Here is a 13,253-nt window from a genome sequence, read left to right as displayed (position 1 = left end):
ATCTTTTCAGGCCAGAGAAAGAAAGGAAGACTTGAAACACATCAAGCACGCCCTCCATCTTCTCAGGGTCAGTGCTGAGCTTGGGCTCAGCTACTCTTGTTTCCCAGATGTAGTTTAAGGAATCCCTGGGCCTCTGATTTCAGAGTCAAGTGGAAGCTGTGGAGGCCCCCATTGCCGCAGAACCATTCCTGTTCATGAGGAGAACCCGGGACACGGTTCTCCCCCGTGGGCCTCCTGGCTCCGGGCTCCCTAGTTGCTCAGGATAGAGTAAATACGGCCACAGGACTCCCAGAAAACACCCGGCCCCTGGTCCTCAAACTCTGGCCCATCCATCACTGAGAGCTGGGCCTGGGGTTTCCCCATTCAACCCATTGTAACCCAAATAAACTTGGAACTTCCTGCCTCTTTAGGCCTGCCTGAACACGCCCTGGCGTTCTAGGCACAATACCCACTTAAATATCTGCCTCCAAAATGCCCTGTGTGGTGATTGTGGCCGTCTCCTAAGGGATGCTGGAACATTACCCAGCAAGGGCCTGCCCGCAGACCTTCCTTGTAGTGCCCTGCGCTCCTCATCCTGCAAAGCCTCGCTCGGATCTCCCCCCCCCCCCAGCTCTGCTTTCCATGGACTCCCCGCTCACGTGGCCCTGGTGCTGGCACAGAAGCAGCAGGAGTCAGGAGGCGAGAGCTAGAGAATTACTAGAAGATGACTACCGAGAGTCTGGGTTCCTCGGCTGAGGAATCCTATAGGGGACAGCAGAATATGGGGAGAGACCACACTGGGCCCCTTCATCATGGCATGAGGGGGCAGCTTGGGGATGGAAAGGTGTATTCGTCTGGGGCCCGCTGGCTCTGTGACCCGGCACAAGGGATTTGCCCTCTCGGAGCCTCGGTTCTGCTCCGCAAAACAGAGCATGACAGGGATGTGCGTCTTACAAAGCTAGCACTCGATAAAAGTCTATTTATGCCTTCGTTACCAAAAGCCTTGTCTCTAAGGACTTCCGGTCTGAGAGTGTGGCTTTCTGCCTGTGATACACGGAGCCCTAGACTTTGCCTGGACGTCCCCCAGACTCCCAAGGCCTGTTTCAAGGACAGCAAATGCCCAGACGTCAGTTACACGTATTAGGTTACTGAATACAATTCCCACTTAAGAAAAAGCATTCTATTCTCTCAGCCTCAATTCAACATTTTCAACATTTAAAAAAGGTGGGCCTAAGAAAAGCCCTGGCCTTGATGGGTATTCAAGCAGTATGCAAATAATGAGGATGTAGCCCAGACTTCTCTTCCTCCATCAATTTCCACTTCCCCTCCTTCTTCCACCCGGAGATCTCGAACTAAGCAGCATACATGGCCTCTTTGAGGAAAGATACGTTTCACAGCCCTCCTTGGAGCTGGCATGCCCATATGACTAATTCTGATCAAACGGAATTATGCAGTAGTGGTGTGTGAAATCTTGGGAAAGGGTCCTTAGAGGCTGTGTTACTCAGGATTTTCCAGAGAAACAGAATGAATAGGAAGTCTAAGAGGTATTAGCAGGAGCTGGCTCACGTGGTTTGGAGGCCACGAAGTCCCACAGTCTGCCACGTGCAAGATGTAGCCCCAGGAAAACCAGCGGTGAACTTGGGCCGAGTCCGAAGGCCTGAGAACCAGGAGGACCAATGACACAAATCCCAGTCCAGGAGATTCTCCCAGGGCAGGAGAAGATGAAATGAAATGTCCCAGCTCAAGCAGGAAAAAAAAAACCTTTTTGTTCTATTCAAGCCCTCAACAGATTGGCCAATGCCCCACCACACGGGGAAGGAAGCTTCCTTTACTGAGTCCACTGATTCAAAGACTAATCTCATCTGGAAACATTCTCACAGACACACCCAGAAACAGTTTAATCTGGGCACCGGCAGCCAGTCAGGTTGACACATAATGTTAACCATCACAGAGGGAGAAGAAGCCTCTTTCATTTCTTCCTTCTACCTGCTGGCCAGAATTTGCACTGATGACTGGAATCCAGCAGCCATCTTGGACCATGAGTTGACCTTGAAAATAGAAGCCATGCACGGCCCAGGAACAAGAGCGGAGCATCAGTCCAGCCCTGCACTGGCTTCCCTCTGCCATCGTGATCATGACTGACAAATAAATAAAGACCCTAAGAAGGCTTAGGTTACTGTGATGCTAGCCAAACTTCCTCTTAACTAAGAAAATGCAAATATACCACACTCTGGAAGATGATGGGTCCTGTGGGGGCTTCTTTAATTGCCATTCATTTTCTGTCTAGTGTGTTTGGATTTACGCTCTCCCCCCAGCCCCAGATTTCGTTCAGGAAAGGCCCAGCTACAGGTGCCACACACTTGTTACAGAGAGCAAGAGTCTGGGAGGAAGGGGAACAAATTCCAAATCCAGAGCAGAACAAGCCACTCCCCCCACCCCCACTCATTTGCCCTTTCATGTAGCCAACGCTGACCGATGCCGTGCAGGCACTATGCAGCATCTCACCTAGTCTTCACTAATAACGCAATGATTTTGGCATCATGCCCATCTTCCAGATGAGGAGACCGAGGTTCTGAGAGGTAAGGAAATGGCAGAGTAAAATTCAGGCTGCCTCCCTTGATCATGCACTGATTATTTTTTTCGTCATCAGGCCTATATCTGTTTGACTAGTGGAAACCCGTCTTAAGTATTCCATAGATATACTCCAACGAGGCAGAGAATGAAATAGTCTGGAAAGTACCCTGTTTCCAGGTCAGGATTGATAAGAGGGTGGGGTTGGTCAATCAGTGAACCCCTATCTATCCTGTGCATCCTATGTGCCTTGCGCTGTCCTTGTGGTTTGTCATCACTGATGTCTTTGGGGCACCTGTTGCCCTGAAGTGTGAACATCAGTTTTCTGTAAAGAACCCACGCTGCCCTGGCACAGTCTTGTGGTTCAGAATGGAAAATACTGGCCAGGGGTGCAGAGCGCTGGGTCTGGTTCCATCTCTACCACCTACCCACTGTGTATTTTCAGATGAGCTGGGCCGTTGAGAGCTTCCCCTTTGCTTGTGTTCCTTTTGAGTCATTCAGACTTGGCCAAAGCTCATCAAAGAAGTGCTATTTAAGGTTGTCCAGGAAATTACACTCTCAGTGGAAATTCAGGAACCTTCTGTTAGGCCCCCAAAATAATTCACATAAATAAATATCAGGCTTCAGTTGCAGCTTCTTTTTATAAAAGAGAGGAGATATTTGAGAAGGAACTGTTATTAGAGTTGAAAGAGTCACTGTGATCGTGTTTTTAGGTCCTCTTTGACCTTTCTTTTTTGGGGACTTCTCTGAGAAAGAGTCTCAGTGAAATGTGTTTCCAAGACTTACGTGGTGATGAGAATCACTTAGGGCTCTTGATTAAACTGACGAACACACAGAACCAGGATTCCAAGGCGATCTTGGAGTCGTGATTCTGTCGGCTGGTGTGAGACCAGGAATCCGTGTTCGTAAGAAGTGCCCAGTGCCTGGGAGCTTCTTGTGGTCAGATGAATCTGGGGAACACCAGAAGGGCATGAAGTCGGAAAGACACTCAATGTCTGATGCTCTCTTTGTAACGTTGGAAAATCGAGGGCCAGAAAAATGAAATGGCTCTTACATGAGCCATCAGGAGCTGGCGTTAAAAAAAGTCAAGACTTGAGTTCAAGTTCTGAAGCCACAGGAAGTTGGAGAGAAATTTGAACCCTGATCTTCCTGCTTTTTATCTGTGTGATCTTGGCAAGTTTTCTATTCAACTCTCAGAGTATTAATTAGCAAGTGTCCACACTAGGTGCCAGGTCGTGTGCCTGGCTTAAGTGCTGATGGGTGAACAAGAGAGAAGCTAGCTTGCACTTGGGTGCCCTGGAGCCCAGAGGGGAGACCAACAAAGAGTGGGGTTCTCAAAGGTGAGGACTGCAGCCAAAGTGGAGGGGACCCTGACGAGGTACCCAGCCCACGTGGCTTGGTCTGTGGAGACAGGATCAGCTGTGGTTAAGGGTTCAGAGGATGAGCAGGACTTAGCCAGGTGAGCAAGTGGGAGGAGGGCACTGCAGGTACCAGGAAAGATTTTAAAAAAAGGCCAGGGAAATACCTAAACTCGGGCCTCTTGAGGAATCAGAGACAAGTCCAAAGATGATGGCCGTGAGGGAGCTGGGGAGGGAGGCTGAGGCAGACCATGTGGGATCTCATCTGCATGCATGAGCTCTATTATAAAGGCAAAGGGAAGTCACTCAAAGATTCCAGACGGTCATGGTGCCATCAGATTTTTGAGACGTTCTTGAGCCTCTGAATCTTCACCTGGAAATGCAGGTCATAACTTGCCCCTTCTGCTCTCTCTCTTGCCCACTTATGGGCTAATTCCCCACAGTAGGGCCAGAGTGAAGCTTTCACAGTGGAAACCAGATCCCATCACTCCTCTGGTCAAGCGTCCCCGGTGGTCCCCATCCCAACCTGTGCTCAGAACCACGTCCGAAGTGCCCAGTGGGACCTAGACCTATCGCCTATAATCCTCGACCACCTCCCCCAGTCTTCCCTCCTGCCCCAGGCATGCAGGGAGCACTTCCCCTCTGGGCTGTGCATGGACTGTGCTCTCTGCCTAGGGTCTCAGCCCCAGACACCCACATGGTTCTGAGACCTTCGCTGACGACACCCCTCGCTGTCCCTTGAGGTGGCTCAGGTTTTCTTTGGGACACTTTCACCTGTCATCTCCTGTACTTGTGCGCGCAATTCTATCTTGTGTGCTCCCCCCGTTAGAGGGCAAGCTCCACAGGGTGGGGGGCTTAGTGTCTTCTTGCTGCCTTCTCCCCAGGGTCTGACACAGAGCTGCCAGCCCATGATATTTGTGAGTAAATGGCTGAGCAAGACTGATCTCGGGGGGTCACTGAGAAGCTCGAATAACAGAATTGCTGTATATGTAGTACTGGGAGCAACAAGGACTTAGCTAGTGGCAGCTTCCTTCTTTCTTTCTACCCCATTCCCTCTCCTTCCAGACCCCCAGTTAGAAGTCCTTCCCAGGGCGCCATTTACCCCTGGGCCCCCAGTTGCCCCTGGATCCTCTTTCTGCCTGCCAGCACTAGGCTCCGTCCCCGACTGCCCTGCCCGTTCTGTGCTGCCCACACTGGCTTGGCTGTGTCCCTAGAGGAAATGGGATGTGTCACAGTTACCACACATGGAGGCTGACGGGGGGGTGGAGGCTGGCCGCTCAGAACTACTCGTTGTCCTGGACCTGTGCGGTCAGAGCCTGGCTGAGGCCATCACACCTGGGCGGCATCAGATGCATGCCAGGGCGTGTTTTGCAGGCACAGAAAACACAAAGCACTCCCTTAAGCCTTGACTGATGGCTTCTTTTCTTCTGCCCTTGACACAAATAGGCTGTGACCCCAGCAGTGTGGACACGGGATCATGAGGGGAAAGTCCTCTGCCCCACCCCAACGGCAAGGTTCACAGAGATGGCCATCTGTGTTGGGGAGGCCCAGGCAGTGTCCTGGAAAGGCTCTCCCTTCCTTTGCTTCCTACTCAGAACTCATGGGGGGTGTAAATAAATATACGGGGGCATGAGCTGTAAGCTGCCAGGGGCGGCCTTTAAAATCACCTATTTCAGGAGTGTTGCCTCTGAGGCTCCCAGCTGGCTAAGGGGTTTGGACATGGGTACCGAACTTTCATACGAGTTTCTGTCTAGTTTCTGTCGAGAGAGGCTTTGTTGCAATTTTAGCTTCTCAAAACCCACCTGTATAAACATCCGGCCTGGAGATGAGAAAGAACTCACCTACAGTCACAGTGTGAATGGCAAACTCAGTCTCCTGCCGCCCCCGGGACCTCCATTTCCCAGGTCACCAGTACTGTTGAGGACGAAACAAGAGTCAGATAAGCAACAGCAAACGCAGAAACAATGAAAACCTAGCTTAAAAAAAAAAAAAAAAACAGAGCAGAGCAAAAGGAAATATACCAACATGTGAGCCATGATTGTCTCAGGGAACAGTGTGACAAAAGTCTTTTTTCTTTTCTAGTCTTCTTAAAATTTTTCCAGATTTTCTATTAAAGAAAATCTTTTTTCTGTTTTTTTTTTTAATCATTAAAAGAAGAGTTCTCTGAAGGAAAAAAAATCACTACAATTGTATCAAAGTATCTCCATTCCATCCTTCTTTTATTATTTTTTGGGGTTCTTAAAATTTTTTTACCGTTCAAGTTTGTGGGTGATACATTTTGGAAATCCGCTCTTCTGGAAAAAGCATGAAAGTTAAAAAATGCATTAGTTTTCACACTGGAAGTATTTAGTTTAAGAAGTTCACGGAAATGGTTTAAAGGACAATCGTCATGTTCTTATAAATTTCAATAAACGTCAGAGCGCATTGGTTGGAAACATACCTTTTTTATGGATAGCTTTTTTTTTTTCATTTAATCTCTTGTAAAGATTTATTTCTTCAGGGACTGAACTAAATTCAGTGAGCTAACTTTGCCCCCATGATACCACTTAGGGTCACTCTCTTATCTTTCTATTCTTAGCTTCAATGGGGATTTTAAAAATATCAGTTTTAAACAGTGGCTTCAGCTGATGAACCCACGTGATAGCTACTGAACTCAGTAATTATAAGATTTCCTAGAATAAATGTAATTGCCAAATTCTCACAATCAGCTGTTACTGTTGCTATAAATACCCCTCTTGCCTTTTCAAGCCCTGAGTGAGCCTACAGTGGCTGTTCTGCCTCTGGAAAACTGTGAATTAGGCATCACCAATTTATGGGACCTCACTGTAAGCCAACTGCTTTGATTCATCTAGGGCAGGTGTCTGTGTAGTTCAGAGTCTCCTCACACAAAAAGAAGACAATTTCAAGTTATTTTCATCCTTGTGGAAAAAGGACACGCTGTTTTTATTTACTTTTTGGCATGTTAGAATCAGGTGTACAAACCCATGCCTCTTTGTGTCTAGTTACATCATCTTCTAGACTTCTATGAATTTATAAGGATTAAAATAATTTAACCGAATATAAGCCATCTTGTCTTTTTTTCCCCCAAAATTTTACATCTTTATTTGTGTTTGGGAGGGAGAGAGAGAGAGAGAGAGAGAGAGAGAGAGAGAGAGAGAGGGAGCATGGGTGGGGGAGGGGCAGAGAATCTGAAGCAGGCTCCTGGATCTGAGCTGTCAGCACAGAGCCCAACATGGGGCTCAAACCCACCAACCACAAGGTCATGAACTGAGCTGAAGTTGGACGTTTAACTGACTGAGCCACCCAGGTGCCCCAAAGCCATTTTGTCTTTTAATAAATAAGTCTGACTTTAAACCCTGGTTCTATATCTTACTAGCTGTGTGACTCAGGGCAGCTCCCACAACTTCTCTGACCCTCACTTATAAAACAGAGATAGTAAAATAGATTCAGTAAAACGGTTGTGCTTTGGAAATAAGGACTTTGGAAAATAAACTACGTGATGGCATTTATTAGCACAGTGCATAGCACACAGTGCATATTTAAATCTACTTTCTTTGCTCCAGCCAATTGTCAGAGGACAATCCCAACTTTTTTCCATTAGGCAAACATTAACTGAGCACTTACAGGGAAAGTATGAGAGACGCCAACACCCTGTTCCGCAGCTTTAAGGATCTCACTGTCTCATGAGGAGGACAGAGACCTGTTTGTGTCCTAATTACTCCAGACCTGTGAAAACTGGTTTTTAGAAAACATTTCTTTTTTTTTTTTAATATTTTTTTTAACATTTATTTATTTTTGAGACAGAGAGAGCCAGAGCATGAACGGGGGAGGGGCAGAGAGAGAGGGAGACACAGAATCGGAAGCAGGCTCCAGGCTCTGAGCCGTCAGCCCAGAGCCCGACGCGGGGCTCGAACTCCCGGACCGCGAGATCGTGACCTGGCTGAAGTCGGACGCTTAACCGACTGTGCCACCCAGGCGCCCCTAGAAAACATTTCTTTAAAAAAATGTTTATTTATTTATTTTGAGAGAGAGAGAGAGAGAGAGAGAGAGACCGCACACACACGCAAGTGGGGGCGGGGCAGAGAGAGAGAGAATCCCAAGCAGGCTCCATGCCGTGACTGGGGGAGACTCTATCTCACGAACCGTGAGATCATGATCTGAGCCAAAATCAAAGGGCCGATGCCCAACCGACTGTACCCCCTCAGGCGCCCCTCAGTAGACATTTATCACCTTTGATCATTCACTCAGCAAGTATTTATCGAGTGTTGACTATGTGCCAGGCCCTGAGGCCCTTGGGAGTCGCCTGTGAGCAAAAATACCGTTCTTGCCTCCATGGCAAGAGCACATTCTACCAGGGCAAACAGACGGTAATCAGATGAACAAATACACACCTTGCAGAGCATAATTTCAGGGAAGGAGTGCTGTGAAGTAAGAAGGTGTAGCGAGAGACAAGAGTTGCTGTTTTCCAAGGGGTGGTCACGGGGGTCTCTCTGAGGTGATACGCGAGCTGAGACCCGCGTGAGTCCTTGCAGGCAAAAGGTTTTTGGGAGAAGTAGGGCATGTGCAAAGGCCCGGATATGGAGTTGCTTCGTGTGCTAACGGAACAGTAAGGAGCCTGGGTGATTTCAATGCAGTGCTAGAAGACGGGACCAGAGAGGTATGAAGGCACAGATGAAGCCTTCTAACTCCCCCTCATCCTGTTCTGACCCTCTGAGCTTGGTTCTCCCTGAATTTAAGGCTCTGCTTGGGCTTTCCAGGACAGGCTCTCCTGGCCCCTGCTGGCTCCCTCTGCCCTGACAGGAACCCCTGACCCACATGTGGCCACCGCACACAGGCCTGGATGCCAGTCTCGGGAAAGGAAGCCCACAGAGAAGGGCGCCTCCCCCACCAGTGTCCTCAGCAAATTCTCACCTTGATTCTGCAAGGTAGGTAGCAGGGGAGAGGTTCTCACCATGGGAGGGCCGTGTCAGTCTTGCCTCTGAGACTCCCCTTTCCCTCCGGGGTCTGCCTGGTGTCATCACACCCCTGATGTCCAACGCCCTGTTTCTTTACGCCCTCTGACCCAACCCTGAACACAGAACTTTCCCTCAGTTTGCCCCAGCCCAGCTGCGATGGGGCTGGGCTGTTTAGCAAGATTTTATAGGGAGTCTTTGGAGCACCGAAGGGGCGTAAACAGAGTAACTGACAACTACCACCAACAAGACTGCTTTCAGAACCCTCGAGGCCATCCACATTGACCCCTGCCTGGCCCAGCCTCTTCCCGGGCAGCTGCTGCCATGCTTCAGCCCTTGGCACCCCTCCTTCCCACCCCCGGAGCCCACGTCCCCACAGAGGGGCCCACAGACAAGAAGGTGGCAGTTCCTCACCAGTTTAAGACCCGCCTTCCAAGCCACTTCCTGTCCCAGCATCCTTCTCTCCCCCACCCCCCAACCCCCGCCCCACTGACATCAGAATTGTCCACTCTCATCTGGGAGACCTGCCCCCGCCCCCAGAGGCTTGAAGCCCCGCTTATCCCCATCAGAGCACTGTCCCTTCAGTGTCATTCAAAGGTCTCTGATATTCCTGTGGGAGGGACTCCTCACAGCCCCACCCGCTGTACCTGCACTCGGTCCCCTGAGCTGCTTGGGGCAGGAATCCCCGCCTGGTCATCTCGACCCACCAGCCCAGCACAGAGGAGGCCGGGGAGCCTGGCAGGGGCTCAGCCCTCCCTGAGCAGAAGCTGGGTCTTTGGTGGTGGTCGTGGTGGGCTCGCTGGAGACGTCCTGAAGGAGTCTCGGGAGGGTGGGGAACATGGCTCCTTGCACCCATCATGCCTCGGGCTGAGGAGGTCTTACCCTGTTTACAGGATACGTACTAAAGCAAATGGTCCAGAGCTGTTGTCCAAATTCAAACGGGACACAAAAGGAATGGGGCCCAGAGAGGCCGCCAGGGAAAAAAAGACTAAAAAAATGCCAAGCCTTGTAACACAGGTGCGTATAGTGATATTGCATATATGTGACCTTGAGAGACTGGATTCAAGATCGTATTATACCCCAGACGTAGAGATTCATTTTCTTGATTCCCTGGGTGAAGAGACGTGAGCAAATGCCATTGCTGGGGAATGGGGGGGAGGGGGGGTGGTGAGGGGGGTTGTTGGAAGGCAGACCGCCCTTGCCTCCGGGCTTGGGGTTTTGACCACCACACTCGATGGCTTGGCAAGCAAAGAGGCCTGAAGGTTGAGGAAGAGAAAACAAGGTCTGGAAGGATTCACGGAACCAGGTTTCTGGGCCACTGTGACATTTTATGCTGAACTCATGACCCGTGTCCATCAAAGAGTGTACTTGGAATTGTCTGGAATATGGTAGGAAACCACCCAGTGAGAGCTGCTTTGGTCAGGGCAGTGGGGGGGGTTCAGGTGCGCTGGGGTTTTCCCACACCCGGAACAAGCTGCACCCTCGTGCTGTAAGCAGAGATGTTTCTGTCTGTAATTACGATTACTCGCTGCCCTTCTGTGGTTGGGTAACAATGGTACCAGAGATCTCCTGGGGTGCCCCGGGTAGGACTGTTCATTTCCTGTTTCTCTGAGGCAATCTGATTCCTGGCAGCCAGGGGGAAGAAAGGCCCAGCAGCGTATTTCCTTATTCTAAACCCAGGAGCCTTATCTTGGGAAAGTAAATATGGTGGCTGCAGGAAATTTTTGAAAGTGAAATGGGTGGCTGTGCGCGGCTGTCCCCTGTCCCAGGCTGTTGTCTTCACCTCGAGGCTCTGATTTAACTGAACTCCTCCAGGTATGGACAGGCTGGGATGGGGGAACACCCTGAGGAGGGAGGCACAGGCCGCTTTTAAGGAAACTAAGGTTCCAGGAAGCAGAGAAACAGCCCAAAGGCACCCAGCTAGTTAGTGTCCAGAGCAGAGATTCAAGCTTGTGTTGTCTCTCTATAGAATTCATCAGGAGATCATTACTGAGCGCTTGTTATTTGTACGAGGGAAGAAGGAAGAATGTAAACACAGCCAGCCCTTCTAGACTGTCTGGAATTGGCTCCTCTGAGCCCTTTCTCCTTAAGGGCCGCCTCACTAACTGGGTTTCCCAGCCATTGCCAAAAGCAGGGATCACATCGGTCTGGCCACTGGGGCCCCCAAGACCACCAAGCAAGTCCAGTGCGACCACCATCCTTTTGCAGAACTGTCTTCCGAGAGGCAGCTGGGCAGGGAGAAAACTCCAGGTTATCAGATTGCTTGGGGGCTACTAAATTCTACCACTGCATTTCTGTCTTGTTAATCCTGTGAAATCAACTTTCCAGTTTTGTGCTTCAGGGGGACCCAGGGAGTTGGATTCAAAGGAAGAGGGTGCTTATGGGCAAAAAGGATTTACCTTGAATAACTACATCAGAGGTAAAGAACAATGATTAAGTCCAGAGCAGGCCCCAGCACTCAATCAGTCCCACACCACCACCACCCCCCGGCCCCCCCATCACCGCCAGCCCTGGGGGGGTGCTGCACCAGGACCAATGGGGGCCACAACGTGGGGCAGTTTTAACAAAGTGGGGAGGACAAGGTTGTCATCTAGGAAAGACTCTCCAGACTCCAAGAGGCCTGTCAAATGCCTCCTGCCCCGCCAGGGGCAGCAGGGCCCATTACAGGGGCGCTGGCCTCTCCCCAAGAGGTCCCAAAAAGCTTCGGGAGGAGGAATTTTCAGCTGAAGCTCCTGCCTTGATGAGAAGAGGGAGGGTCATTCCAGCAAATTCAGCTATTGGACAGGAACGGGCTACAGGTATGATCCCACTCTCTCCCTTTTTTTTAAACTTGAGGTTAAATTCACATAACATAATATTAACCATTTTAAAGTGTACAATTCACGGCACTTAGCACATTCGCAGTGCTGTGCAGGTACACCTGTCCCTGGTTCCAGAACCTCTTCAGAACAAAGCTCATTTCCCCCATCACCCCCTCCCAGCCCCTGGCGACCAGCAGTCCGCACCTGTCTCTGCGGATCTACCTGTTCTGATATTTCATATGCATGGAATTGTGCCACGGCCTACAGGGCATCAGGCTGAGGGCGGTTGAACCGTGGTTTTCCTTTTGATAGATCCCAACCTTTGTTGAGACTTTTGTGTGTGTGCAGAAGTGATGCTTTTCATGGTGCAAACCCTGGACGTTGACAAGAGCCTCTCCTCCTCCCGTCTTTCACAACCGGGATGCTAGTATCTCAGAGAAAAGCCTTCTATGTTACCCCTGTGCAAATGTTGAGGAATATCTGGGCCGCTTGCCCGGTTGTGACCCTTGGGCTTAACCTCTCGGTCTCATGTCCTCACTTGTAAAATGCAGATGAGACAGTACCTCCTTCACGGGTTTATTGAGAGGAGGAACGAGTGAACACTACAGGTGGAGTGAAAGTGGGGTGAGCCACAGAATAAATGCTCAGTCAATGCCTACACTTCAGCTGTTATGTTTTTCCCAATGTAGGGACATGGGGAGTATCATATCTGCGGAAGGGAGAGCCAAAAGAACTTGCCAAAAGAAAGCAAATATGTATTTTTTTTTTTTGAGTGCCTATGTTTGCTAAGTCATCATCACTGCTCCATTTCACGGAGGAGGAAACTGAGGCCCTGAGCAGTTAAGTGTTCCGGAGGTCACACAGCTAGTTAGGCTGAAGGCCTCGGGCGTTCCTCTATCTGGCCCCAGGGTCGCCTCCTGTGTATCAGAGGCCCCTAATCTAAGGTTTAGAATCACATGGTCAGGTCCCCTCACCTCTGTGCGGTTCCAAGCATCTAATTCCGCCTTCCTGGCTTCACAGGGCTGCTGTGGGCTTCCCGCCTGGCTTGTCGCCCTCGTCATCTGGCTGTGCCCGGAGACACTCATGCAGTGCTTCCAAAAAGCAGAGCTGCGGAAGCAGGCTTTCCAGTCACTGGGTTTCTGCCGCTGGAGCCGGCCGGGCACCGCTCGGAGACCGTACAAGGCCCTCGGGTGATGCCTTGCCCGGAAACCCGGGCTGCTGCCTGCTTGGGGCCAGGCACCTGGCCTGCCTTTACTCGCGCCATCTCATCAAAGTCTCCCGACTCCCTGGAGAAGGGGAAGCCTTCGGAAGCAAGAGGGAAAGGAGCCTCAGGCCCGGAAAAGCAAGGAAGATGTCTCGGGCTTGGCTTCTTGTCCAGCGACAGCACCGGCTCGCCGTGGTAGGTATTGGATCCTGTTGCCAAAGCAAGCCGATGGGCCGTGGAGCTTTCCCTGAGATTCCACAGGAGGATGGCGAGGCTGCAGCCTTTTCCCAGGATGCTAATTAAAACTGCAAGTCGACCAATGCAGCAGCATAAATAATTCAACTTGGAGGAGCATGGGGACCAGGGTTCACACGGCTGCTCAAATCCC

The 13,253-nt window shown here is 50.4% G+C and overlaps 1 protein-coding gene across 3 annotated transcripts in view; it reads right to left on the bottom strand.

The window, feature by feature from the left end:
- PROM1 (prominin 1) overlaps positions 1 to 9,222 on the bottom strand; it is a 166,225-nt gene extending 157,003 nt beyond the window's left edge. The window contains exons 1-2 of one of the 3 annotated variants that reach the window (XM_045056567.1): positions 8,820 to 9,222; positions 5,750 to 5,822 (exon numbers count right to left, since the gene is read on the bottom strand). The gene's annotated coding sequence lies outside the window, so the exon portion shown is untranslated. The remainder of the gene's footprint in view (positions 1 to 5,749; positions 5,823 to 8,819) is intronic. The other 2 variants (XM_023253286.2, XM_019829733.3) reach the window with 2 other exon arrangements.
- Positions 9,223 to 13,253: the final 4,031 nt, after the last annotated feature.

Source organism: Felis catus, chromosome B1 (genome assembly GCF_018350175.1).
Source record: "Felis catus isolate Fca126 chromosome B1, F.catus_Fca126_mat1.0, whole genome shotgun sequence".
Classification (NCBI taxonomy): Eukaryota; Metazoa; Chordata; class Mammalia; order Carnivora; family Felidae; genus Felis; species Felis catus.
This window is presented reverse-complemented; position numbering and strand designations above follow the sequence as displayed.